This window comes from Rhipicephalus sanguineus, chromosome 1 (assembly GCF_013339695.2).
Source record: "Rhipicephalus sanguineus isolate Rsan-2018 chromosome 1, BIME_Rsan_1.4, whole genome shotgun sequence".
NCBI classification, from domain to species: Eukaryota; Metazoa; Arthropoda; class Arachnida; order Ixodida; family Ixodidae; genus Rhipicephalus; species Rhipicephalus sanguineus.
Window position 1 is genome coordinate 308,217,245 of NC_051176.1, and position 27,176 is coordinate 308,244,420.

The 27,176-nt window shown below is 48.3% G+C and overlaps 1 long non-coding RNA gene across 5 annotated transcripts; it reads left to right on the plus strand.

The window, feature by feature from the left end:
• The first annotated feature begins 87 nt into the window (after positions 1-87).
• Positions 88-26,041, plus strand: LOC119379423 (uncharacterized). Of its 5 annotated transcripts, XR_005181176.2 has the most exons (6): positions 165-513; positions 606-721; positions 3,708-3,896; positions 5,390-5,543; positions 19,729-19,918; positions 25,506-26,041. It is a non-coding gene; the product is annotated as an uncharacterized LOC119379423 (long non-coding RNA). The 5 variants fall into 5 exon arrangements; XR_005181180.2 differs by lacking the exons at positions 165-513; positions 19,729-19,918 and adding an exon at positions 88-132; XR_005181178.2 differs by lacking the exon at positions 19,729-19,918 and having other exon boundaries at positions 182-525.
• Positions 26,042-27,176: the final 1,135 nt, after the last annotated feature.

Below are 27,176 nucleotides of genomic sequence, written 5' to 3' on the forward strand. Positions count from 1 at the left end.
TTAGGTACTTTCTAGGTGCTTCTGTGAATCGCTCTGTTTTCCCTAGGTTAACGGCTCAGGCAACGTTTTTGTTTTGCTCAGAGGCTCGGCAGGCAAATCGTCAGCGCGGGAAAGATGGTAGTTGAATGCGAGGTAGGTCCTTCGTTTTTCTTTCACGATTTTGCCGTATCGGAAAATGATAGCCGCAATTAAAGGCGCGTTGAGGGCTGAAATGGGGAGGCGATGTCGTCTGATGTAGAAGGGTTTAACGCCAGAGCGTTTGCCGGGTTAATCTACTGAGGTGCACGGCGGTTGAAACGCGATCCTTTTTTTCGACACTCGGCGGGCGTTTGAGTTCGCCTAATCGAGCATTTGTCACGCAGTTTGATTACTTCGATTTAGATTGCGTTATACAGAGCCATTCTAAGACCGCTATACACGAAAACTGCGGCTCGACGACGAGTCAACATGTTTATAAGCTCTCTCACTTTGTTGATAATCTGACGGCATTCCCCCGGGATATTGACTAAAAAGGTTGGAGTGCGCGTTAGTACGATGCACGCCGAAAAGTCCGGCACCTTTCGCGGTGTAAGAATTAGGGAAAGATCTTTTATTTATTTATGCAGGTGCCCTCTCCAGTTCCCCTGATGGATCTGCGGAGTCGGATATCTGGCGCTGCGGAGAACCGAGCTGATTGCAGTACCAGCACTCTGAAGCACTTATTTGAGCAGGAAAGATAAAGGTGAGCAGAAAGTTTCGAGCCAAGACTGACTTCACGTGTGGAGTGGAATCATGTTGATATTCGGTGCAACGTTGGTGTGCGGCCCGGGCCCGGCCCGAACCCGAGAAAAAATTTCACATACCCGGGCCGGCCCGACCGCAGATCGGGCCCGACAGGGGCCCGGGCCAATAATCTAGGTCGTGTTGCCCGAACATGGAATCGACAGCAAGGCGTATATCTAGTAGCAAATATCTACGTTTTGTTGGCACACGGTACACTAACAAGTATGCTTTAATCTACGGTAATTCTTACGGTAAAGGGTCTCACTGTGGTAACAGGTGACCGGACATACTGGGTACGATGAACAGTTATTCGGCAGCGGTATACTATGCATATTTTTTCAACAAATACAGTGGGAATCCTCAAGGGCGTTTCGTAGCAGATATTGAAGCAGAAAACGGTGATTCAGGAATTGGGGACATTGATGGAGTTGAGGGAGCTGCCACTAAATGCACCAGTGGTGAGACTGACTTACTGAAGCATTGAAGCACCCTCTTCGCCTCGCTCTGCCGCACACGCTCCCGAGCATTGTATTCAAAAACTTTTTCAGCACCGCGAGCTGTTCCGACATACTCTGATACAATGAAGGAACAGATGTGGACTTTGGAAACAACAAGGCCGACAAACGCGACCGAGGAAGTTACATGGCGTTAGCTACACAATAAAGCAGCCTATCAATTGAACAAGCGCTTCTCAGCCAATCTAAAACCGGGAGTCATTTTTTCAACCTCTTCTTTGAGCTTCGTAATCGAAGTCGAAAGAAGCCAAAGTGGGTCTGAATTTAGGCGGCTCTCACAGGCTGCATGGTACAATCTTTAAATGGCCTGGGAAGGTAGGCGCTTTGCAGCACGTTATTAGAATTGCGCCTAAATTGTTCAACTGGTTCCCTAGTATCTGAAACCGACAGTCGTTTTCAGTACCATATTTTGTTCGTGAGATATTATTTTTGTGTGTGTGTCCACATAGGCGTGCGCACAGGGGGACAGGGGGGGCGGCCGCCCCCCCCCTAATCACCTAAGAGGGGGGTGCAAAATCTGCCCCATACATTGACATAGTAGGGTGAGGGGGGGGGGGCACTGCGATGAACCTTCGCCCCCCTGATGGGGAACCCTGCGCACGCCTATGTGTGTCCATGCTTCCCATTCAGTTACTGCAGGGCTCCCTGCCGCCGCCAGGAGATAGCGCGACATGCACATGTCCCGAAATAATGGGGACGGCAGCATGAGTTCAGTTTCAATAGGGAGCGCAATAAGAACAGAGGAGACAGAGAATAGAATGCTCTCTTGTTTTTATTGCGCTCTCTATTAAAACTTAAACCATGCTCTACCATCAAACCCAATCGTGCACCTTTCTGGATATGTACCACCTGTCTTCAGAACGGTAGCACCTTGCCACGGCAAGAGAAATAGGGGAAGAGAGCCAAATTAATTATCTTTGTTTTAAATACACTAACCTAGATAAAGATCATAACGAACTCCGTGCACCACATGTACTTTTCGAAATATGTATAAACAGCCGAAAGGACGAAAAAAGCTATTTGTTATAGCATTATTTCCATATATCACACTCTGGGCCCTCTTGTGAACCTACAGTAAAAGAATCCCAGTCAATATCTGGTAAGTTGAAGTCTCCCGAAAGAATAATACAACCATGTCGCGGCTTGTGTTGATCTAAATAACTTTTTATATCTTGCAAGTATGAAGCCGATTTATTAGGCGCTCTGTAGATAGCCCCGAGGAGAACAAAGGCATTGCCAATCCTGACGTTGCACCATACACTCTCGTGGTTTTGGATTCCTTGCAAACGGATGCATTCAACATAATCTCTAACTATGGCAACGCCACCTCCTCAGGATTCACTATCATTCCGCATTATCTTATAACCAGGTGGTACTAACTCATTGTATCGAATATCAGGATTTAGCCACAACTGTGACAATGTGTGGGTCATAATTGGCTAGGGTGTATTCCAGGTCGCCAGTTTTATTTACCAGGCTTCTAGCATTTAAATTGACGAGACGGAAGCTGTCTCTTTTGTTAGGCGCACACCTTCAATCATGGCCTCTTTGCGCTGACGGGTGTGGGCTACGTTTAACCTTGACTCGGCGTTTTTTTGTGGAGTCCCAAGAAAACGCTTCATTATTAATGTATATTTTGTCGTAGTCAAAACGCACGCGCTGTTCCTTCTCCCTTTCCTTCGCAGCAGAGTTCCAAAGCAGCTTATGTTTAGCCAAGGTTTCCTTGAAAAAGTTATCTGAGACTGAAATACCAGTTCCTTTCAGATTCTTACAATTTTTGTAGAGCTGCGCTTCTTCCCTGTAATCATATAATCTTAGAACAACAGGGCGAGGCCTCGTGGTCTGCTTTTTTCCTATTCTGTGCAAGCGTTCGACAGTGTTTAGCGTAACATGCAGCTTCTTTTCCATTACATCATTTAGCACTTTACTGCGCAGGTCTTGTGGTGTTTCATTCGGTTCCTCTGGTAGGCCAAATACCATTAAGTTGTTCCTTCGGCTCCTATCTTCGAAGCTAACAAGCCTTTCCTGTTGTTTTTGAACAGTTGCACCCAGTTCCCGTACTGTTTTCGTCAGCTGTGAGATAGCTTTTTCATTTTCTTTGAGGATCTGTAGGCTGTCTTCGACCTGTTTAATCCGTGTACATAGCCCCTGCAGTTCGTTTTGAATGGTAAGAAGCAAGCAAAAGCAGGTGAAATGTAGATTGTTTCTGTTGTACTGTGACATAAAATGAAAACATAATCACGACACACAACATAAATAACATAATGGAGGTGCCACACACAAAGCTTCAGGCTATCCCAGATAAAAGGTTCCTCCCTTCTTTATGAAATATTGACAGAAAAAGACACTGAAAGTAAAAAGCAGTGACACTAAAACTGCACTGGACAATCAATCAGTCAGTCATTGAACTTTTTCATAAATTGTCCGCAGGAGCCGATTACCCTTGAGAGGGAGGACCTGGTGCGGGCCGCACCCACGTGGAGACTGGAAGGGCGAGCCCCTCCTGGACAGCCCGTATTAGGATCTCCTGGTCTGAGCTGATGATTGCCATCCTCCAGGCATAATCTGTGCCGAGAGGCTCGCCATCGTGCAGTGCTATGCATTGCCAGAGCACGTGAGGTAACGTTCATCATCTGTTGTCACATTAAGGGCTTTGCGGCTTTAAGCCATCAATAAATTTACTGTAGACTAAAGGCAACAGATAAGTACCCGTTTGCAGCATTCTTAGGGAGATTGACTGGGCCCTCGAGAGTTCAGGGTGCAAGAGCAGGAATGTACACCTGGCCAATTGATAATGTTTACAAATTTCATTAAAGCGAGGAGTGGATCAAGCTGCCGGATGCCTTCTCCCAAATTAGAGGTCGATTGCCTGTCACAGTGGAACAGTTCGCATCGCGGGCATGGGTAAACTCATTGGCATTGGGAATAACCAAGTGGGCATCTGTGCCCACCCGGCTATGATGTATGGTGTAGGTCTGAGCTTCGAGCTTTTTAACAGTAGAGCTGTTTGAGCTGACCATAGTCTGTGCAAATCGAACAGAAAACTTATCATGAACCGGCACACGCTCTTTTCGTCCTCTTCACCTTCTGCTTCGCTCTCAGAACATGTGCATCGATTTGTCTGGTGTGGGATGAAATAACTCTGATGGGCAAGAGAAAGAGTACAGAGAAAGAGATATAAAAAGAAATAGAGAGACAGAAAGGGAATAAAGATAAAGAGTTAGAAAGACTGAGAAAGAAATAGACAGAGAGAAAGATGTAGATACAGACACAAAAAAAGAGATAGCAAGTCAGAAAGAGAGAGAAAGGCATAAATGTAGGCACAATAAATTTTTACATAAATGCAAATAATGTAAAAAAAAAGTTTGCGACCATCTACAACAGCAAAGCAAAAATTGGGGCAGCTGCACACTGGTGGTGCGAAAAATTGGGGTAGTAGTGAAGCTAGCCTGCACTAGTGGTGCAAGGCTGGAAGCAACAGCAGAGCGAGTACTCCCGAGGAAGAAGAAGCTGCCCTCCCAAGCCTATGTCACGTGACTAGTGCTATGCGATTTTGCCGGGAACATGTCACGTAGTTTTGGTGGGAAGATATCATGTCACTAGTGCTACATGATTTTTCACTCTCTCTCTGTCGCTGTATTTCTCACTTCTATTTCTCTCTTTCCTTCTCTGTTTTTCTATCTTTTTATTTCTTTCCTTTTTTCCTTTCTGTGTCCGTTTTTCTTTCTGTCTCTTTATTTCCGTCTCTGTACACATTCACTCGGCCATCCGTGTTTTCGCATCCCACAGAGGAGAATTCGTCGCAGCAGGAGAGTGCCCACTGGGCTTACGTGTTAGGGGAGATGAAGAAGACAACGAATAGAGTGCGTGCCGGCATGATGACCGGTGCACATGTTAGGGGAGATGAAGAAGATGACCAAGAGAGAGCGCGCGCCAGCATGATAATGATAGTTTATTGCAACACCAGGCAAACTATGGCGAGCTACAACAGCTTCGCTGTTAAAATAGTATTGTTTATGATGGCACAAAGGCACATGCAGTTGAACATAGCCATGCAATTGTCCTTTTTCCCGCACGGTTCACAGAACACTGTCTCTGCTCTTATTCTGCAGTATCGTGAGTGAAGCGTCTACTGTCGGATCAACACACTCCAGGGTCTCTTTCTTCTCGACATGGCTGAGAAGGGCAGCACAGGAGCAGATAGCCAGACCGTTAAGAGACCAAAAGGGAAGGATGCATCGTGTGTGCCGGGTCTGATCGCATAGGGTAAGTTTCGCCCCTGTCGGTGAACACCTGAAGAAGTAGATTACAGACAAAAGAAAAGCTGCATGCACATCACATTTTTCTTTCTTTTGCTCTTGACTCTTCTTTCCCCTGACGGCTCTCCACAGTTCCCCATTCGCCATTCATTTGAGTCATGTCAGCGTGGCAGCATATCGTGTCCGGTGCGTCCTATTTCATTGCCGCTAGCGGTTGTTTTCCAGAACTAGAGGACTAGGTTTAATCCCATAGAGTTTCATACAGTCAATGTTGCCCTGTAACATGAATAATGCTCTCAAACTGCGATTGAAAGCGAATTTTGAGGTTAAATAGTGTTCCTATAGGTGCCAGTTTTGAAAATGAGCATTTATAGGCATTTAGGCACAAATTCCAAAAATAAGCATTCATAGGCACTATAAAACACTCTAAAAGCCTTACTTAAACTCAAATTCATGCTCATATATCAGTATGGGGCGATAGGAACGCAAGGAACAAAATAGGCATTTGCCTAAAATCCAGTCTGTAGTTATCACTACCTTGTTCTCACGGTGGGTTTAGTCCATTTTTCGGAGCATGTATGGTCTTGCCCGTACAATCGAGAGGGTTCGAAGGAATTTTGGAGCCTCGCAGGCAAATCAGGAGAGTTGGCAGGTATGCAAATAGTTGCATTATGACATGGTGATTTCACAAGTAGCACGTGACATACTGCCCATGTGTGACTGCCATGTTGCAATAAAGCACATCTCCACAGGTGTGCATGTCAGCTGACTGCAAGGCAAACCATCAACTGTTACATTTTTTTTCCCCGCTGGCAGCAGTGAGACTGGGGTGCTTCACCTATCAATGGGCATCACTATGTGCCATTGCCTTGTGGCTCCAAAGCAGTCATTTCCCCAGATTTTCAGCGAAATCATGTTTGGGCATTGCCACACAGCACCTAAAATCTTTAAATTAGCCGGGATGGTGCAGTCGCTACTTCGAACTTTCCTGTGAAATCTATGTTAGAAAATATGTGACCACAGAAATTCTTCATTAAGCAGGATTTTGTCATAACAGAGTTTGAGTTATCATGGTTTTACTGTAGTGAAATCTAGGTAACGCATTGTCAAGCAAACACCTAGCTAGGTGTTTGCTTGACAATGCTCTCGAGCTCTGCTCATGAGACATGTAAGAGATGCAAAGCTTGCAATGGCAAGCCCACCAGTGGGTTTGGAAATGATATGCATCTGTAAGTACCATTGTTGTGCACTCAGTACAAGACAAGTGACCTGCTGAGGCACAAATTGTTGGAAACAGCATGGGTGCAGTGTACTACATGCTACCTCACATGAACATTGGATAAAACAAAACAGTAAGCAGATGACCATTGTTTGACGTTTCTGAAGAGAGAAACGTCTGCATTATTTATGGCAAAACTACCTCTCGGACGTAGGCATTGGTTCCCTATTTGCCCTGAGGGAAGAGGGAGGCAAACAAAATAATTTTGTCATTCTTGTAATCAAATTTCGGAAGTGCTTTTATGCACAGTTCATTTCAGTAATGTAGTACACCTCTCCAGGACAAATGCAGATAGTAATTGGGGCTGCTACGATATGTCAACCACGGGGACGTATCCTCCTTGTCCCTGCTTGACCCAATACGGTGGGGGGAGGACGCTCTTGCCCCTCCCCCTTCCTTAGCTGATGAGTCTGCTCTCAAAGCTTCTATAACACCCTCAGTGTCACCGATGAGCTCGTATTTTAAAAATCATTTATTGGAACACCCCCTCGGGGTATGTACAGGCGCTTGAAAACCCTTGAATTTTAAAAGCATGTTTTCAAGGCCCTTGAAGGTCCTGGAATTGTATTCTGCCCTTAAAAACCTTTGAATTTCGGGACCAGTGCAGTCTAAAGTCCACAGTGCGACCTGCTTTCTGTGGTAGATTAATGTCGGTTCGGCAAACTTTCCATTACAGAAACAATACGCCGTGCGAGTTTGCATGTGTTCTGTTTGTTCATGCCTTGTCCTATTCTTCAGTTCACGCCTCACGCGTCGGTTCATCGTGTCCTGCATTTATGCTGCTTTTTTTTCCTGTCAAGCGAGTGGTGCATGTGGTTAGTACACTAACGATCGAGAATTGGGAATCCACTCTTCGAACCTGGGACATCTTTTGCAGCGCTTTCTTGGAAATTTTCACAAGCGTCGTCCGAAAGGAAAGGGCCGCAGCCTTGCTGGAGACACGGATGCAACTCCCAAACGAGAGTGTAACCATCTTCGCGGAGCAAATAACCTGACTATTCCGCCACGCTGACCCTGCCATGACCAAGGAAAAGAAGGTCCGTTTCCTCATGCGAGGAGTAAAGCAAGAGCTCTTTGCCGGGTTGATGCAGAACCCCTCCTTGACAGCTCAAGAATTTGTCTCTGAAGCAACGACCATCGAGAAGACGCTGGAAATGCAAAGCCGCCAGCACAATCGCCGTTCGACTGAAGACAGCCCAGCTGTCCATGCCCTCTGCTACGACGACCTGCGCGAAACGATCCAAGCGATCGTGCAGGAGGAACTGCGCAAGCTGTTACCCTCACCACAGCCTCAAGTGGACTCGATCACAGATGTCGTTCGAACAGAAATCCAGCAGTTGCTGGGCAACCTTGAACCGCCACTGCCTCAGCCGCAAGCCACGAGCTATGCTGCTGCAACCCGACGCAACGCCCACCCTCCTTGCGCACGTCAAGACACCGCGCCGCTGCAGCAGTTCCGCCGCCAGCGGTACACGCCGAGGAAGACCAACGTTTGGCACGCCCGCGACCACCGCCCACTCTGCTACTATTGCGGAAAAGCTGGCCACACCTACCGCCGCTGCCAGTACCGACAGATGGGGCTGCGTGGGTTCACCATTGACGTGCCGCTTTTACAGCGGGGTGAACGAGCATCGCCGACTACCTCGCAGGAGCGCAGTGGACACCCCGACAACCTTCCCGTTTGCTGTCGCCAGGCTGCTACGTCTCTCCCCAACGCTGACCATACACTGGCCCAAGTCGGGGCCGGTCACCTAGGCCTTTTCCGGAAAACTAAGGGCAGCAACCGATGGAGGTGCGGTTGCTGTACGAAGAAATACCGAAGATCCTCCGCCGCCGCGACGATATCTAAATAACATGCCTCAAGCTGAACGGAGAAGACCTGACAATTCAACTGGGAAGCAGCGGAACAAGCCGACGTAGCCGTGACCCGACGCCACGACCTAACTGCAACGCAAGACAACGAACTAGCAACCTCGACGTTCTTATCGACGGCCACAGTGTCACAGCTCTCGTCGACACCGGAGCCGACTACATATTCTGTCATCAGTGAACCATTCACCACGAAGCTGAAGAAAGTTAGGACAGTCTGGGAAGGCCCCGATATCTGGACAGCTGGAGGTCATCTAGTTACACCGGAGGGTATCTGGACAGCGAGACTCACGATTAACAACCGGATTTATCCCACGAACTTCGTAGTCCTGCAGCGTTGCTCGAGAGATGTCATCCTTGGTATGGACTTCTTAACCCTTTCAGCCCTGGATATTTTCTTTTGTTCGGAGACTTTTTTTGTGCGTGTTTTACTAATAATTAGGACCTCAAAGACTACAAACGAAAAATTGAGCCAGTCGTGCAAGTAATAATGGATTTACAGACATAACATCAAATTAGGTCATCAGGGGTCAGCGGTCGTTAGAGAAAAATGGATTCTTTTTTCCTGCTACTCACTAGAGTACACAAAATGTGAACGATGTCTAATTTTTCAGTGTGATACTCATTGAAACAGCTTCGATACGTCGACCCGAAAATGTCGCTTACCCGCCTCGGCGTCACCCATGACTTTGCTCAAGCTTCGTCTTCTTTGCGGCTCCCAGCTCAGCAAGGATGTCACAATTTTGGTGTCAATCGCAGTGGGCATCATTGAAGAAGTATTCCCCCAAGAATGAACAGTTTGGGTTTCATTTCCAAGGTGCTAGGGGAAATGTTGTGTGGTGGTGTCAATTGACACCGCCAGGGCCGAAATGGTTAAGCTTTCATGGTGCAGTCATCGACCTGAGATCCAAGTCGATCACACTATCCACAGAAAAAGCACTATGTCACGATCTGCCCCGGGACCGTGGACGAGGGGGCGCCGAGGCACCCGTGCTCTAGCAAGGACGACCCAAACGCATGGCGGGGTAACAGCTACCGACTGCCGAGGCGTGCTCGTCAGTGTTTATTATCCACACGCCACCAAGGTTGCCTGCCGAACCTGGCGAGGTAACGAAACTAAGCTAGGCAGGGCGCCACACGCTCGTTACATCCTTCACCCCCAGTTATTGCACACAAATAAAAAAAAACAAGTTCCAGCCTGTTTGACGTTAGCTTAGGCGAAAAGCGGTCTGTTGCCCTTTGTCGTTGAGTGCTCCGCCTGGGTACAGGTGTTGAGGGACTAGGTGCGGCAGCATCAGGTGCTGCCTGAGCTGTGCTTGATTCATCCTGAGGCTCTGCCGTGGTTGACAGAAATGGCAGTGAACTTGGCGGTGGCCCAACTAGTGGCGCACAACTGGAGGCGCCTGTCCCTTGCGTAGTGGGTGTCGTCTCACTGGCTGCAGCTGGTGTTGCTGTGGATGCAAGCCGGGTCCCGCGGTTAGCCCTCACATGGTCAGCATGCCGGTGCCATGTGGTTCCATCCTGCATACGTACGAGCAGAGAGGAGGAGCTTGCAGGCAAGAACCCTTGTCCAGCAGACCAAGGTGGGCCAGAACGGAAATTCCTGGCGAATACTGGCACTCCAGGCTCAGGCAACAATCCAAGACGGCACCCTTTGTCAGCAGCCAGCTTCTGCTTCAGCTGCTTGAGGAGCGCTGTGGACCGGAGGTCTGGATGCAAAATGTCCAACGGTGTCTTCACCATCCGTCCCAGCAGGAGCTCACAGGGGGCACGGCCGTGACATCATGGGGTGTAGTTCGGTATTGGAAAAGCATGTGGGCAACTTGCGTACGTAAATTCCCAGCCTGGCTCTTTTTAAGTTTGTCCTTAATAGTTTGCACCACCCGCTCAGCTGCACCATTTGAAGCAGGGTGGTACGGGGGAACCATCATTTGGTGGATTCCGTTCTTTGTCAGCCAGGCCAGATACTCTGCGCTGGCGAAAGCGGGCCCATTATCAGACTATGGTCCGGCAGCCCCTGGGCGGCGAAGACCTGCCGCAGTGCTGCAATGGTCGCACCTGCTGACGGAGTGGTGACAGGTAGAACTTCCACCCACTTTGAAAATGCGTCGACCACCACCAGGAAGTAGTGGCCTTTGAAGGGGCCCCCAAAATCAGCATGAAGGCGGGACCAGAGCCTCTGGGAATGGCCATGGGGTGATCTCCACATGACGCGAGGCCCGTTGATGTTCCTGGCAGACTTGGCAGCTCTGCACCATGTGAGCGATGTCCTGGTCCAGGCCAGGCCACCAAACGTGGGACCGGGCCACCATCTTGGTCTTTTCTACGCCAGGATGCCCTGCGTGCAGCAACTGCAGGACCCTGGACCGCAGACTTTGTGGGATCACCCCCCTGGAACCCCAAAGTAGGCAGCCCTGCTCCAGGCTCAGCTCAGCGGCCTTGTGGCTGTAGGACTGCTGCACCAAATCCTCTTCTCGGGATACTGCCTTCACCACCTGGGACAGGACCGCATCCTGACTTGTCGCCTGCGATACAGAAGACCTGGAGAGTACGGGTACGCATGCTCCAGCATGAGCACTTCAGCTGGCTCTGGAACAGCAGCAGGCACCTCTGGCAACGGCAACCAGCTCAGGGCATCAGCAGGCCCCACGTCTTTTCCCGGACAGTAGACCAACTGATAGCTGTAGGCCGCCAGCTTCAAGGCCCATCGTACCACTCGAGGTAATGCCTGCACGAGGATCGCCTTGTCTGGCCCCAGTAGCCCCAGCAGTGGTTTGTGGTCCGTGACTGCCTCGAACTTTCGGCCCCACAGATACTGGTGAAAGCGCTCGACGCCAAACATGAGGGCGAGGCCTTCGTTGTCCAGCTGGCTGTAACGCTGCTCTGCTGCGTGAAGACGACGAGAAGCAAACGACACCGGGCGTTTCTGGCCATCCTTGTCTCGGTGCGCTAGGACGGCTCCTACACCGTATGATGATGCATCTACGGTAAGGACGACAGGCGTGGCTGGATCAAAGTGCACCAGCACCGGTGCCTTGGTGATTAGCTCCTTACTGTGCTGAAAGGCCACGTCCTGCTCCTTCTTCCACGCCCAATGCTGACCATGTCGAAGCAGGATGTGCAGTGGCTGTAGATGTGCCGACAGGTTGGGCAGGAACCTCCTGTAGAAATTGATGAGACCAAGGTACCTTTGCAGCTCTTTCTTGTTTCGGGGCTTCAGCGCCTTCAGCACAGCTTCAACTTTGCAGGGGGCCGCAGTCAGGCTGCCCTGGGAGATGACGTGTCCCAGGTATTCTACACTGCGAACCATGAACACGCACTTTTCCCGCTTGAGCTTGAGACCAGCATACTGAAGTCGGGCCAGAACGTTGTGCAGATTCTGCATGTGGTCACTGTCGTCAATACCGGTGACAAGGATGTCGTCCAAGTACACTACCACGTGCCTCATGCCCCTGAAAAGGTTGTCCATCTCTCTCTGAGAGATGGCTGATGCCAAGGCCACGCCGAATGGTAAACGCGTGTACTGGAAAAGCCCCATAGTTGTCAATATTGTGACATACTTCCGTGAGGCCTCCTGGAGCACCAGCTGCTGGTAAGCGTCTCTGAGGCCGAGCTTCATGAACTTCTGTCCACCAGACAATGCCGACCAGAGATCTTCAATACGAGGCAGTGGGTACTTTTCAACGGTAGTGACGGGGTTGATCGTAACCTTGAAATCCCCACAGATTCTGACACTACCGTCTCGTTTGGGGACTGGAACAGTGGGTGTGGTCCACTCCGCAGTCTTGACTGGTACCAGGATGCCTTCTCGCTGCAACCGTTGCAGCTCCTGGGTGACCCCGTCCTTCAGTGCGAACGGCAGTGGGCGAGGCTTGAAAAACCGAGGCCAGACTCCCTCGGGTACAGGATGCCAGCAATCGTACCGGCGAATGTGCCCACCCCTAGCTGGAACAGTGACTGGAAATCTGTTGGACGGCTCGGGATGTCTTCTACGACATGCAGGGCTGCTTCCTGGCCTTCTGGCAGCCGAACACCCAGTGCGCAAATCCAATTTCTGCCGAGCAGCGTCGGTGACGACCCCTTGGTCAAATAAAGAGGAAGGGTTGCTTCCCTGTTGCCAAAACGAACGCTGACCTATGAAGACTGCCTTCATAGCACCAGACGGCCTCTTTGAGTTCAAGGTCATGCCCTTCGGTCTTTGCTTGGCGCCTGCGACTTTCCAACGCGTTCTGGATACAGTACTGGCAGGCTTCAGGTGGCAAACTTGCCTCGTGTACTTGGACGACATCATTGGGTTTGCCTCAACCTTCGACGAGCATCTGCAGCTCCTTGAGGCTGTAATTCAAGCAATCAAAACCTCTGGACTCACCCTGAAGCCAGAAAAGTGCCGCTTCGCGTATGAGGAGCTCTTGTTCTTGGGCCACGTGATTAGCAAGTCTGGAGTTCACCCGGACCCACGGAAAACAGCTGCCATCGCTGCCTTTCCGCCGCCCACCGACAAGATGGCCGTACGCCGATTTCTGGGCTTGTGCGCCTATTATAGGCGCTTCGTCAAAGGATCTTCAAGGATCGCAAAGCCGCTAACGCACCCCACGAAAAGCAACGTGGAATTCAAGTGGGGAACGGCACATGTTGAAGCATTTCAAGAACTGAAACAATGCCTGCAGACGCCGCCGATACTTGCGCACTTCGACGAATACGCCGACACAGAAATCCACACTGATGCAAGCAGTGTAGGGCTCGGAGCCGTCCTAATGCAGAGGACTGACGGACTAGAAAAGGTTGTCAGTTATGCTAGCCGGTCACTATCTAAGGCGGAAGCAAACTATTCCACAACAGAAAAAGAGTGCCTTGCCATCATCTGGGCTACATCAAAGTTCCGCCCCTATCTTTACGGGAGGCCTTTCAAAGTTGTGAGCGACCACCACGCCTTGTGTTGGCTAGCTAACTTGAAGGACCCTTCAGGTCGACTCGCACGGTGGAGTCTGCGACTTCAGGAATTCGACATTACCGTTGTTTACAAGTCCGAACGAAAGCACTCCGACGCCGACTGCCTGTCCCGTGCCCCCGTTGACCCACTGCCACACGACGACCAGGATGATGACTACTTCTTGGGAACCTTCGGTGCTGATGACTTCGCTGAACAACAGCGAGCCGACCCGGAACTCAGGGGTCTTGTGGAATACCTTGAGGGCAAGGCCACCATTGTTCCACAGGTATTCAAGCGAAGACTGGCGTCGTTTTTCTTGCGAAATGACATTCTCCTAAAGAAAAACTTCTTGCCACTCCGGGCCAACTACCTCCTCGTAGTACCTTCATCCTTACGTCCAGAGGTTCTGGAAGCTTTACACAACAACCCGAGGCTGGACACCTCGGTGTTTCCCGCACGCTCGCGAGAATACAAGAAAAGTACTACTGGCCTCGCCTCACTGCCGACGTCACCCACTACGTAAAGACTTGCCGAGACTGTCAGCGATGGAAGACACCGCCGACAAGGCCAGCCGGACTTCTTCAGCCGATCGAGCCACCTCGCCGGCCATTCCGGCAAATCAGGATGGACTTACTGAGGCCGTTCCCGACATCGACTTCCGGAAACAAATGGATCATCGTAGCTACCGACTACCTCACCTGCTATGCCGAGACAATGGCCCTGCCCAAAGGCAGTGCCGCCGAGGTGGCCAAGTTTTTCGTTGAGAACATCGTCCTGCATCATGGCGCCCCAGAGGTCCTCATTACTGACAGAGGTACCGCCTTTACTGCGGAGCTAACTCAGGCGATCTTGAGATACAGCCAGACAAGTCACCACCAGACCACCGCCTACCACCCTCAGACCAATGGCCTCACAGAGCGTCTAAACAAGACTATCGCCGACATGCTGGCCATGTACGTCGACGTCGAGCACAAGATGTGGGATGCCATCTTTCCGTACGTGACCTTCGCATACAACACGGCAATACAAATAACCACGCAGCTGTCGCTGTACAAGTTGGTCTACGGAAGGAGCCCGGCAACGACGCTCAACGCCATGCTTCCAGCTACCACCGACGAAGACAATCTCGATGTCGCCACTTATTTACAACATGCCGAAGAAGCTCGACAGCTCGCCCGCCTGCGTATCAGGAACCAGCAGAGGATCGTTACACGTTACTCACATGCACAGAACAGTGGACTCAACAGTCGCGCTGTTACGTACCAGGTGGTACTACGGGTGGCGGTGGTTTATTCCCGTCAGTGCTTCCACAGGAACACTACTGTGTGCTTTCATTAATTCATGATTTATGCGACAGATGACCCTGATCATCTCGCAACTTTCGTGCTCGCCCTGCTCGGAAAATCGTTGCATTCGTTCTTCCCTTGCATTTCGGCTGCATGTCATATTTCATGTGACTGTCTACCTGGCCTCCCTTGCCTGGACCACATACGTGAGGCTCAACGTTCGGTAAATCTGACTACACTTTTCTCACAAGGATGTGTGGGTTAGCAACAAAAACAATGCTGTGGTAGATTTTGGGTGTGTCTGTTACAGTTTAAGTTTTCGAAGGACTGAAAAACCCCCTTCCCGATTTAACAAAGTAATTCGAACGTGGTGATGACTTTGTGGGATGCCGTATAGATGGAAGGACGCATCCCAACATAAAACGTAACGACTGTTTATTAGCGTAGTAGCAGCAGCGGGGCGAGCATACTGACGCTGCGCTCAGTCGGGTAGCGAAGGAATGAGAGCTTCCGAGCTTGGCAGCTTGGGTTTATAGCCACCATCGGTGACGCAAGCCTCCGATGACGCTGCGGTGGCGCTGTCCCTTATCGGAGGCGTGGTGCAGCATGCAGCCGTGTCACGCCGGGCTAGCTAGTGACGAGGTGGAGGCTGCGCTGGTTTGTGCGCAGTGTCACCACAACTTCATTAAATTGAGTTCTAACTGTATAAGTGCGATACCTTAAGTCAGTATTTGAAACATTGTCACAGTAAAGAAAAACAGAAATGCAGCTCCACTCAGAGTATCTACCAAATCTTTCCAAATTCCCTGACTTTTCCATGATGATTCTAAGCAAATTACATGACTGGTAAGTCTGCTTGTAAAACTCTGTGCACTGGAAACAAACCCTCGAGTGGTTTCAAAAAAGATGGAGCACTCAGGTAAACTGCAAGCCATGCCGCTTTATTACATTGGCTGAAAGCATCCTTTACAATAAACAAAATATTTAAAAACAATAACTGTATCTACAAACAGAAAAGCTGGTTTATTTGCATTGGCAATGGTTTTACTGTCAAAGATTCAAGCTCTTGCTGCACCATAGAGTCTTGAAGTCGTGTGTCTTCTATCAGCTTTAGCATCTTACGATTCAATCTCGTTCACAAGAGCCAGTTATCTTCTTTCTTTCAACATCTGATAAGTCCAACTGTTCCTTCAATTTCCTCTCCATGTCTCCTTTCCATCCGATACTGGCACTTCAAACCATGTCGATCATCTTGTCTGTTATGTCAACTTCTGCAACACCACCTCATGTACAGTCGCCTTTATGCTCAAGCGACTCCTTAATATTTTCCATAAGACGTTCCTTGCTTACTGAAAATTCCCACTCCACGGAAGAATTTCAATGTGAAAGGCAATGTGCCATCTTCACAAACGGCATTAGTTCAACAAGGTGTGGGTTCGAGCTAGGTGGTACTCCATGATCAACACTTCTTGCGCCCGTCTGTCTGTTTCGTCCGTTGTCTAAGGAATTTTTGCCCAAGAAGTGTTGAGCATTAGTTATTTATGAGAACTTTACCATAGTTACACCCACAGTGTCACTAAGAGCTCTCTTGTGCAATCAAACTTTCACAAACGCAGGGGTGAGACGGCTGAAATTGATTTGGGAGCAGATTTGAGCAGCAAAATTTCGATTTTAGAGCAGAAGAACCCTGATTTGGAGCAGTTAACGGAATTTTTTTATGTCATCTCAGGAGCTTGAAAAACAGATTTGTAGCAACTTGGGGGGGACAAGTACATATTTAAGTTGGCCTAGGATAAACGTAACACAGAAGCAGCCTTTGGAGAATGTATCGCCAGTTATGAACTATACTACCTCTTTAAATACTATGCGACCTATCTAGCCCGGGCAAGAAACGCATGAAAAAGGTCTGCAAACTAGGTTCACTTCATAAAAACGTGAAAAAAGAAAAAAAAATGTGATTGCACAAGAATTGCAATTACATAGCAGTAGGCCTTTTTAAGATCAGTGATACAATTTAGCAGATTACTGCTTTGGCTTTTATTTTGATAGCAATTATATGGACATTCTGAACAGGTTTTTGCCGTCGGCATCGCAGTCATGTTCCGTGCAAAGTCCCAATCGATAACATCCCGCGCGCATCATATGTCTTACCCTTGGGTAAGAGCGTGCGAGCGAGGGCGACGAACGTGGCTGAGGCAGAGATGTAAAGAGCCGACCATTCCCACTCATGCAGAGAGGAAACGCGCCGCCCGTCTTGAAGGAGCACGAAGGAACGCGAGGGGGGGGGGGGGGTGTCCCTCAAGCAGCAACTGTAGACTTCGACTTTAAGGGCGCGGTCGCGATCTCGGCTGGCATCACAAATGGCTCGTATACCCTTCTAAGTGCTGTGATCTCAACGCTTCTCTCCTTTGAGCAGCCGTATTCTCTTACACCAGCGTTTTGTAGTTACGCGAGATCGGATCCATAAGTGTTGGTTAGCTGCCAGCCTTACTTTGTATAATATTACAATATGATGCTATCGCATTCATTGCTTCACTAGCGGTGGAATTGATTTTATTGCGATAGCTATTATATGGACACCCTCGGCTGATTTTTGCAGTCGCCGTCATGTCCCGGATATGTATATGTATGTATAAAAAAGGCACAAAGAAAAATAAAGCAGAAAAGTTCTGAAGTACCGGACCGCGGATTCAAACCAGCAACCCCTCGCTCCCCAGTGTGCTGCGTTAGACAACTCAGCCACACGCCACGTATGTGCCGGCGAAATAACGGCGAGCTATTTATATATGTACCGCTGGTGGTAAGCAAATCTCGGAGGAGCGTGAGCGTGTTTTCTATCACGCAACGCTCCTAATTTTCTTTCAATTTGAAAACTGCCCTTGAGTCGCGCGTGGCCTTTTCTGTACCCACTCGTGATGAGGAAGAAAAAAAAAAAAACACCGGGAACACCTTGCATCAGACGCCCCCGTGTGGCTGGAGACGCACGGGGTAACTCCACGCGCCACAGTTTAAAAGGAAAAGAAATATCTAAGAGTGTCTGATTCTCGATTGTCGACACTTGCAGACGCAGCGCTCCTAATTTTCTTTCATTTTGAATACTGCCCTTGAGACGCGCACGACAAAGTGGCCATTTTCTATACCCACTCGGGATGTGGAAGGAAAAAACAAAGACAAAGGACACCGGGTGCACCTTGCATCAGACGCCCCCTGTGGTAGGAGACGCAGAGGGTCACTCCACGCGCCGCAGTTTAAAAGAAGAAGAAATATCTAAGAGCGTCTAAATTCTAAATTTCCCCACTTATTAACCAACGGTTTCATGGCCAATCCCCCGTAGTGGGTAAGAGCCAAGAATTAAGGGTCAAGCAAGCAAGCGTCTGATTCTCCATTGTCGACACTTGCAGCGTGTTGATCAAGCACATAGAGGTAACAACTGTGACAGTTGTTAGTTCACGCTTGCCCTGTGCATGCCTGTGCGTTCATTTAGGGTGTCCTTCTTTGTGCTTCAGCAGCACGCTGCAAGTATCGAGCTGCTTCTGGTTCTTCGTGTGACATTTCGATTTCTTGCTATCGCATTCATTGCTTCGCCCTTGCGGCGAAACTGTGATTTTTTTTTTGTAGATCTGCTTATTTAGCTTTTCAAGCTTCTCCAGAGCTTCCTGTAGGTCAGTGTTTGTAAGGAGGACATCACAATAAGCGCCTTCAGCTTGGCCGTGCTGTTGGCGTAGCGTCAAACCTACTGCATGCTTTGAACAGGCCAGAACAAAGGCGCGCTACTGCCATTCACTGCCCCCTCGTGCGGAACCGCCTTCGAGAGCGCGGCGCGGGCGCCAAGATACCTCGCCGCATTTACTATCTCATAAAGCTATCTCGCACTGACTATCGCGTACGGTACTGCGAGCATAGCGCCGTTGTAAGCATATTTCACACTTTTATTGGGGAACGACACGAAGGCGCTTCGCATCAGTTCGCTGCCAGCTTCGGCGTGAAAAACCGCCAGAGCATCTCGGAGACGCGCCGTATGCAGGAAGCTAGTTGTCGCCGCGTTGATGCAACAAGGGTGATGCCTCTCTTGTGCACGGTATGGGTCGTAACGGTACGAACACTCCCACAGCAAACGCGCACATAGGTGACCACACGCAGCAGCGTTGATGTGAATACCATTGTGACCGGAGGAGCACGTTACGCACAACGAAGAAACTGAGAGCCATTCCCACTACACATGCCACTTGATAGCGCCAGAAGACACAGCCTAGTGAGAAGCAGCAGCACGCTCGGGGCACGGCAGAACATTTTTGGGGCGCCACGTATATTTACAACTCAGAGGAGGTTATGGCGGTATCATGGGAGCCCTCATTAGAAAGGTGCATAGAAGCACGGTTGGGCGCGTCTACGCGTTTTGCGGACGTCTCATTTTCTTGGTATCCCAGTTGCTGCTCTAGGCGCAAATTGGAAAATCATGTTGTCAACTCTGCCTTTTTTCCCAACGAAGCTGACGTGGGCATAGAAATTCTGGCTTTCGAGGCTGTTTTGGAGCAGTTCGGCACAATTTTTGCGATTTTCATGCTTTTGGAGCAGCTTGGCGCAGGAAAACGGAATTGTATCAAAAATGCGCAATATGCGCAGCTGTCTCACCCCTGCAAATGCACTTTTGCAGTGCTGGTCAAGCACGCTTGCATGTATTGACCTCTGTAGTTTTGATGAACTTGTTGTTGGGCAAGTTGGTGCATCTTAACAAAAAGTAAAACCCTGTGCAACCGCACAACCCACACATGAGCACAGATTGTGTGTCTGGTATATGTGTTTTTGTGTTTTTTCTGTGGCGGCACAGAGGAATTTGTCATGCTGCAACACACGGTGGGGCAGCACCATTGCCGTATCAGGAGGCAACAGTTTCATTGCCACTGAATAAGCTTGACATGGCCTGGCGAGCCTCTGCTGATGGTACTTCTCGCCTAACCAGCATGCTTTCAAGCTGAGCCGAGATTATGACCAAGACAAGGATGCACAAACTTATTGGCGTGAGTAACGTCGTGCTTGGGATTTGAGAGATGCTCTGTGATCTGTAGAAGCAACAGTTATGCACTGTCTCTTTTTTTAGGGGCGAAGCTCCTTAAGGCGGGACCCGTTCGTCCCTCGTAGTTGTCGTAACGCTAGTACCAGATCTTGACCTCCAAGGTGGTGCCGGTGGGAGATTTTAGGGGCGAAGCTCCTTAAGGCGGCACCCGTTCGTCCCTCGTAGTCGTAGCGCGTAACCAGTCGTAACGCTAGTACCAGATCTTTACCTCCAAGGTGGGCCGGTGGGAGATTTTTCCTGTGCGTTGTTGAACAATAAAAAATTCGCAGCGTGCGCGTTAACTAAAAGCTGAATTCTTCTGTCTCTCATTCCCCATTAGCAGCCATTGGCATGTTCCAGTAGGAAACGTTAGTAGAAGTAAAAGTGTAAGTGTTAGCTAAAAGCCGACTTCTTCTGTCTCTCATTCCCATTAGCAGCCATTGTTTACCTCCAAGGTAGTGCCTGGTGAGATTTCTCCTGTGCGTGATTAAACAATAAAAATTTTGTTCAAAACGCCGTTGATTGATGAAATAACCAACGAAAGACGCCAGATGTTTTCTAAAAGCAAAACGAAAGAACGCCAGATGTTTCTAAAGCAAAACGAAAAGACGCCAGCTGCTTAACGAAAGACGCCAGATGTTTTCTAAAGCAATGGTTTTCTAAGCAATGAAAATTCACAGCGTACATGTAAAATTAAAGTGAGCTGCAAGTCGTCATAACTCATCGAACCTTTAGTATAAACGCGCCCGATCTCACGTCGGTGATGATGTACTGGGCAGAATTCACGGAAGATTCAGGGTTTACCGATGAACCTCCGCAGCTTCGCCCACTCATCATCATTCACTCCGTGGATATGCTGTGATTTTTTTTAACGCTTTTGCTTAGGTGTTCACTGTCACTGCAGCCAAAGGAGCGATTTTTCAAGCTCTGATAAAAGGTAAAGATTATTTCCATGACGGTCACACAGACTGCTGTCAGTTTCCATGACCTGGCCAGGTTTTTCAGAAATTCCATGACTAGTCCCTGACATTTCGAGATGTGTCCAAATTTCCTGACTTTTCCAGGTTGTTAGACACACTGTCCACTATTGTGAAACCTGAGGAAGTGCGTAGCACTAGGCACCCAACGATTCCCGTTGCGCTGTTATAGGGGGCATGCACTGAGCCTTGATCCGCAAGGTGGCAACACCATCGCCGTGCCATCTTGGAGGTCTGTTCGCATACGCCGTCCGTGCGTAGGCGTGCAGGAGGTGTTACGGAGGTTTCTAGTCATTTGTGCCATACGGATCTCTGACACAGCACATGCGGAGAGTGCGCGGACCGTCAAAATGGCAACCCCACCGCTAGCGCTCCTCGCGGATGACGTCAAGTGCATACCCCCTATTGTTATTGATGCTAACAATAGTTGTTGTTGCAATGTGGGTATTATGGTATCGTGAGGTTTTAATGTTATGTGCTGAGCGGTAATGTGTAATGACGATTAAATGCTGTTATAGTATGGTTGTATTGTTGCTGGTGTTGTTGCACACAGGAAAGGTGATTGAGTTATTCTGGCGCATGTGACATGCGTGGCAGCTACCTTCTCACGCACCATGGTTGAATTAGTCTGGTACTGTAGAAGTTTCACTTGTGCTTGCTTTACCTTGAGTTTAGGATCGGCTTGCCTGCACTGACGAGCCGCAGCGGTCCTAGCTTTAACGATGCCGGGGTTCTGTTGTCATCCCTTACCTTCTGCAGCTGCTCACTGGGAGTTCACACGGAGACGCAGTGGCTGTTGTTGCTCTTGTCAATGGTGGCTGCTTGTGAGCCTTCACCTTAGAATTTGTCTGGCATCGACGCTGTCATTGCGCGAGCCAGTGCTCGCTGACGCTCGATGCACTCTTGCACAGCTGGATCCATACGGAGAGTTTAGGTGGAAAAGCGAGGAGTGGTTTATAAAGGTTCCGCGCAGGTGCGGTTGCAACACAGCACGTGCTAATTGGCCGCCAGAGTAGGTGCCAGTGGGAGGAGCCATCGCGCAACTTGGCGAGGCGGCGGCGCTCTCTCTTGTGCAACGCCGGAGTCACTCGCATGTTTCCAAAATGTTTTTTGCCGTGTTAAAGTTAATTACAGCAATTACTTCTGTTGATTATATTATTTTAAAAACTGGATCTTTCATTTAAACGTGGTTTTGAGCATTGCTAGCCTTTCTTTACTGTGGGCGTGACTACGCCACATGAGATGTATGGATGGACGACAAGCCGGGCCCCTAAAGTTCTCCGCACTTCAAATCATCATGTGGATGCCGTTTTTAGTCCTTGAAAAACGTGCGACAGGCTCTTGAAATTCTTTGAATATCCTTGAATTTTCTTCTTTGAAACCTGTATGAACCCTGCGACCCTGCGGGCCCTAATTGTTGCTTGCGAGAGGTAAAGCCACATCGGCGAGGCATCTAGCAAGGGCTCTGTGTACCAGCCACATGGCTTTACCAAGATTTCTTGTCTACCAATGGTTGTGCCACAAACAGCAACTCGTTAATGCATTTAGCTGGCTAGTTGGTACTGATTGAATGCTTCCATATTACTAGCAAACACCACAAGGACTACAGAGAAAGACACAGGACAACCGCTAGAGGGTGATTCGCTTCGTGGAATTCATGCGCAACAGTTGCGTCGTCCGCGATGCCTAGTCTTCTCTGCCTCTCGCCGATCGTCATGCCAAGATGGTTGCCTCGTCCGCCAAGCCGTGTACCTCTCACCGATCAAGGTTCGCTTTTCCGTGATGTACCCTGCCCCTGGCCGATCGTGGCCCCGTCCCTGAACTCTGCTGACCGGACACCCCACTCTTTCCAATTATTCTTTTAACCCCTCCTTATCTTCCCCCTGAGAACTACTGCTGAGGTGTCATCCCAGAGATAGACAGTTGCAGGGCTCTTATTTTTCTTCCCTTCCTGCTTTTTTTTTATTATTAAGAATCACTTCCCCCCCCCCTAACCGCTAGACTTCAACTGAGTTGAAGTCTAGCGGTTGTCTGCTATATACATGCTCTGGCTAGAATAGTTGGACTTTTATTTGTTTCGTTGCGTGTGATTGTGTGCTTGCCTAGCACGACACTTTGCAAATATTGCATACTATATTTCTCTGGTCTTTCATGAATGCGAGTATAGGGAGGGCAGAAAACCTTTATATGTAATGTGTATCCCATATAAACACAGCAGCTGCTGTGAGGTACATGGTTCCTTGACTCAGCACCCTGATTCTTTGGGATAAATGGTGTTCAAGATATCTTGTATAAAAAGGAAATGTCACATCGAGAGAGTGAATGAATGTTAAAGCAAATCTGGGAAAGAAATAAAATATTATTGGCTGATTTGCAAAACTTCATGTCATTTAATTCTAGTTAAATGAAAATTTTATACTTGTTTTTGTTCTAGACACTTGCTTGCAGTAAAAAAAATGCCTCGTGATTTTCCTCACGAACAGTTGATCTCAAACGTTAGGCGCTTGATGCTCTATTAGGCAAGTGTCTCGTTATGACAGACTCCATGCCTTCAGGTAGTATGCAAGGGAGTTTGGTCAGCTACCAGCTCGTAAAGAGCTCACGTGCTACATAACGCTAGCAGGCAGAACAAGAGTGTTCGACACTCGCCATCATGACTATGAGAGGGGTGATTAACACTACCAAGTACCCGTTAAAGTGGAAGGCAGGATGACTGCCGCCGTAGCTGAATTGATAGAGCAGCGGACGCGTTATTCGAAGGTTGCAGGTTCGGTTCCTGCCGGCGACAAGTTATCTTTTCGTCCAATTTACTTTCTTCACATTTGCATCATAATTACTATAAATAACATCCCCTATACTCTCCTGGGCTGATTGTCTATTTCTCATTAATGTTGCATCTAACCCCCCCCAAAAAAAGCCGTTAAAATTCACCTTTGTTCTATTAGGGTTTCTAATCCATGCGCATGTTTATTTCCTTGTGAATAAATCTTATTGGTAACCACTTTCTATACAAAAACGTAATGTACAGTATATTTTTGGTGGAAGTGTGGACAAAATTAGGCAGCAAGCAGACCAAATTACGCAGTCTTCCACTCCAGTGCGAACCACCAGAAGATAAGTAAACTTAATTACATTGTGTATGACACGGTGCCGATCCCGACTGCGGCGGTTAAACACCAGAGGCCTGTGTACTATGTGTTATCAGTGCACATTAAAGAACCCCATGCAGCGAAATTCTATGGAGCTATCCACGATGGCATGCATCAGTCATGATCATGTTGTAGTGTTGGCCATAAAACCCCGGAAATTATGAGCAAGTGGTCTTTCGTTAAACATTTGTTACCCTTACTAGAATTTTTTTCTATGTAAATGGTGACCAGCATGTTTGATTCAGTCACCAGTTAATGGACTTTGTATAATTTTGCAGCACACCTAGGGTAGTTGTCAATCCCTTTAAGGAATGCGTGGATATTTTCTGCCTGAGAGTGAACCTACTGGAGACTGGCGATTAATACAAACATTTAGACTTGAGAGTCCGTGATGGTGTAAAACCCCTGCCTCATGGCTTCTTTGGTTTTGTGGGGTTTGCGCTAGGGCTTCCACTGTGTTTGCTGAGCCAGTCTTGGGTGAGGCGCAGGTAGATAAACTGTTAGCGGCCATCCATATCTTCTTTCTCTCATTCCTCAAAGAGGCATATCCACCAACCTACCATATTTTCCTGAATGTAACGCGAGTTTTTTTCCGGATTTTTGCTACCTAAAGTCAACCCTCATGTTAATCGAATACCGAAATTCTATTTTTTCTTCCTGGACGCAATGAAAAGTCACCCGTCACGTTACAATCCAGTAAATACGGTATGTATTCTTATAGAGATTTACAGGGAAATTCTTCCCCCTTCCCAGAAAACTGGTCCCCCAGCTTTGGGGACGTTAAAGGGACACTAAAGAGCAAAACGATTTTCTCATATTAGTAAAGTACTCTTTCACGATACCAAAAACACCAAGCTTGCTGCGAGAAGACGCTTAGTAAGCAAAAAAATGTGCGAAAACAAAATGTGGGTGGCGACGCCACCTTGAAGTTTCCGCACCATTCACTGTGACATCACGTTTTTGACGGCGCCTACCCTACTATGCAGTTCCTAATCAGTAAAAATGAAGTACATTGTCCTCTGAGGGGGCCATGGACTTAACATAGCAAGTTTGCTGTAATATTGTTGAGCCAATGGCACCAAAATACGATAAATACACTTTGAAATCCGTGACGTCACGCGGGGAGATTTCAGCGCGAAATTTGAAAATGAAACTTTGAACTTGATTTTGTCCTCTATTAGTAAACTATGATGGCGAAATTAACGACATTAGAGTTCTCGGAGCGCAATTTATCGATCTGAACCGATTCATTGTTTCTCTTTAGTGTCCCTTTGAACTTTGCCCTTCCTTGGTAACGAGACCATGATGAACTTTGCCCTTCCTTGGTAACGAGACCATGATCTCAACACGAGGCGCCTTATTGCAGCGTGGCACAACAGTTTAATCTATGTTCTAAAGCTGTCAATGCATCCTTTTCTTTCTACAGTGAAACCTAGCTCCCAACAAACGTGGCCAGCAGATCACTGACGAGGAAGAGGCTCAAGTAACACTCCTCAACCAAGCTTGGCGGGCTCAGCTGCTGAGGCCTGTGGAGCCCTGGACTAGGAACCTCACCGACATGCTTCTCCAACCTCTTTCCTTTTACAATAAATAATTCTCAGTTAATACTTGAAGTCATATGCCATAACCAAACCTGCAAATGGTTCAGCCAATTTAATATAGTTGTCACACATGCACTTTTGATTGCAATCGGGGCCGATCCGGATCGGACTTCTTGAGCGCAATTAGCAAGTTGGTCGCTGCTACGCGGTGCAGCCTGAGCCAGATTAAGTTTGGCATGGGCATCAGCCAAATCGTGATGCACGAATTGTGATAGTTTTTGATCGCAATTAAATGTGACCGTGTAGCAGCTCCTTATCCGGATCGAGCCTAATCCAGATCAGCCCTGATCGCGATCAAAAGTGCCCATGCGACACCGGTATAAGACTCACATGATGCTTGCAGAGGATGAACATTCCAGATGTCTTGCGGTAGGATTATGTCCAGTGTGACAAAAGCTCATTAAATGATTCCTATTGAAGCCCTTGTCTTGTCATATAGAATTTGCCACACAACTTAGGTTACAAAGTAGGGTGCCCTACGATGTCCATGACTGAACCCCCCCCCCCCAAAAAAAAATCAGCATTGAGTGACATGACTACACAGGTGAAATTAACGAGACACTACGTGCTTCATATGCATAAATAAAATTTCACTTGCGAACTCTTTCTGTTGTTGCAATAGTCGTCCTGCTACAGCATCTGCTGCGCCAGCCCAAACAAATAATGTTATATTGATTTGGCAGGCTGGAACTAGACCTCACTATGCTAGTTTATATAAGTGTGATGGCACGGCAGAGGTTTGTGGATTGCAGTAATGTAAATGCTATGCGAGTCCTTAGACTGGAGTCATAGAAGTGCCTTGTATTTATTCGTTGCTGTTGTGGTTGTAAACTACTCAATTTCAAACTTCAATGCCACGTAGCTGCCAATTTTCTTCTGTAAATATTTATCGCCATGTACTACCTGTTAGCCATACGCATGCACTTGCAAAAATGTAAATACTTTCCGTAAGCCTGTTTATCTCATAAGCATTCTTTTTGAAAACTCGCCAGACATGTCTTAAGCAGTTAGCAGTTTCAATATGGACAGGTGTCAAAGAGTTCATGATAAAACGGTGCCCTATTCAAGGTGAGCAAATGCATGGAGAAACTGAATCCTCTTGCCAGACATCTGTCTTAAGCAGTTAGCAGTCTTAATATGGACAGGTGCGACAAAGATGTTCATGATAAAACGGTGCCCTGTTCAAGGTGAGCAAATGCATGGAGAAACTGAATCCTATAGATAGCTTGCACGTGACGTCCTGGACGCAGCTTCTGAATATATTGGCACTCCACTATGGTAGCTTTGATGACAAACAGGTTGCGGTTAACCTGCTTCAATGTGATAATGACAAGGCAAGAACACCTCTGTGCATGAATAAAGAACGGACCTGCATGCGGTGCTTTGATAACATTAATGTGACACTGCAAACACCGTCTCCCCCCATGCTGGTACTCCAACACGGCACGCAGTTTCAGTGACGCCACTGCAAGCCATCTATTGTCTTTCTATTGCAG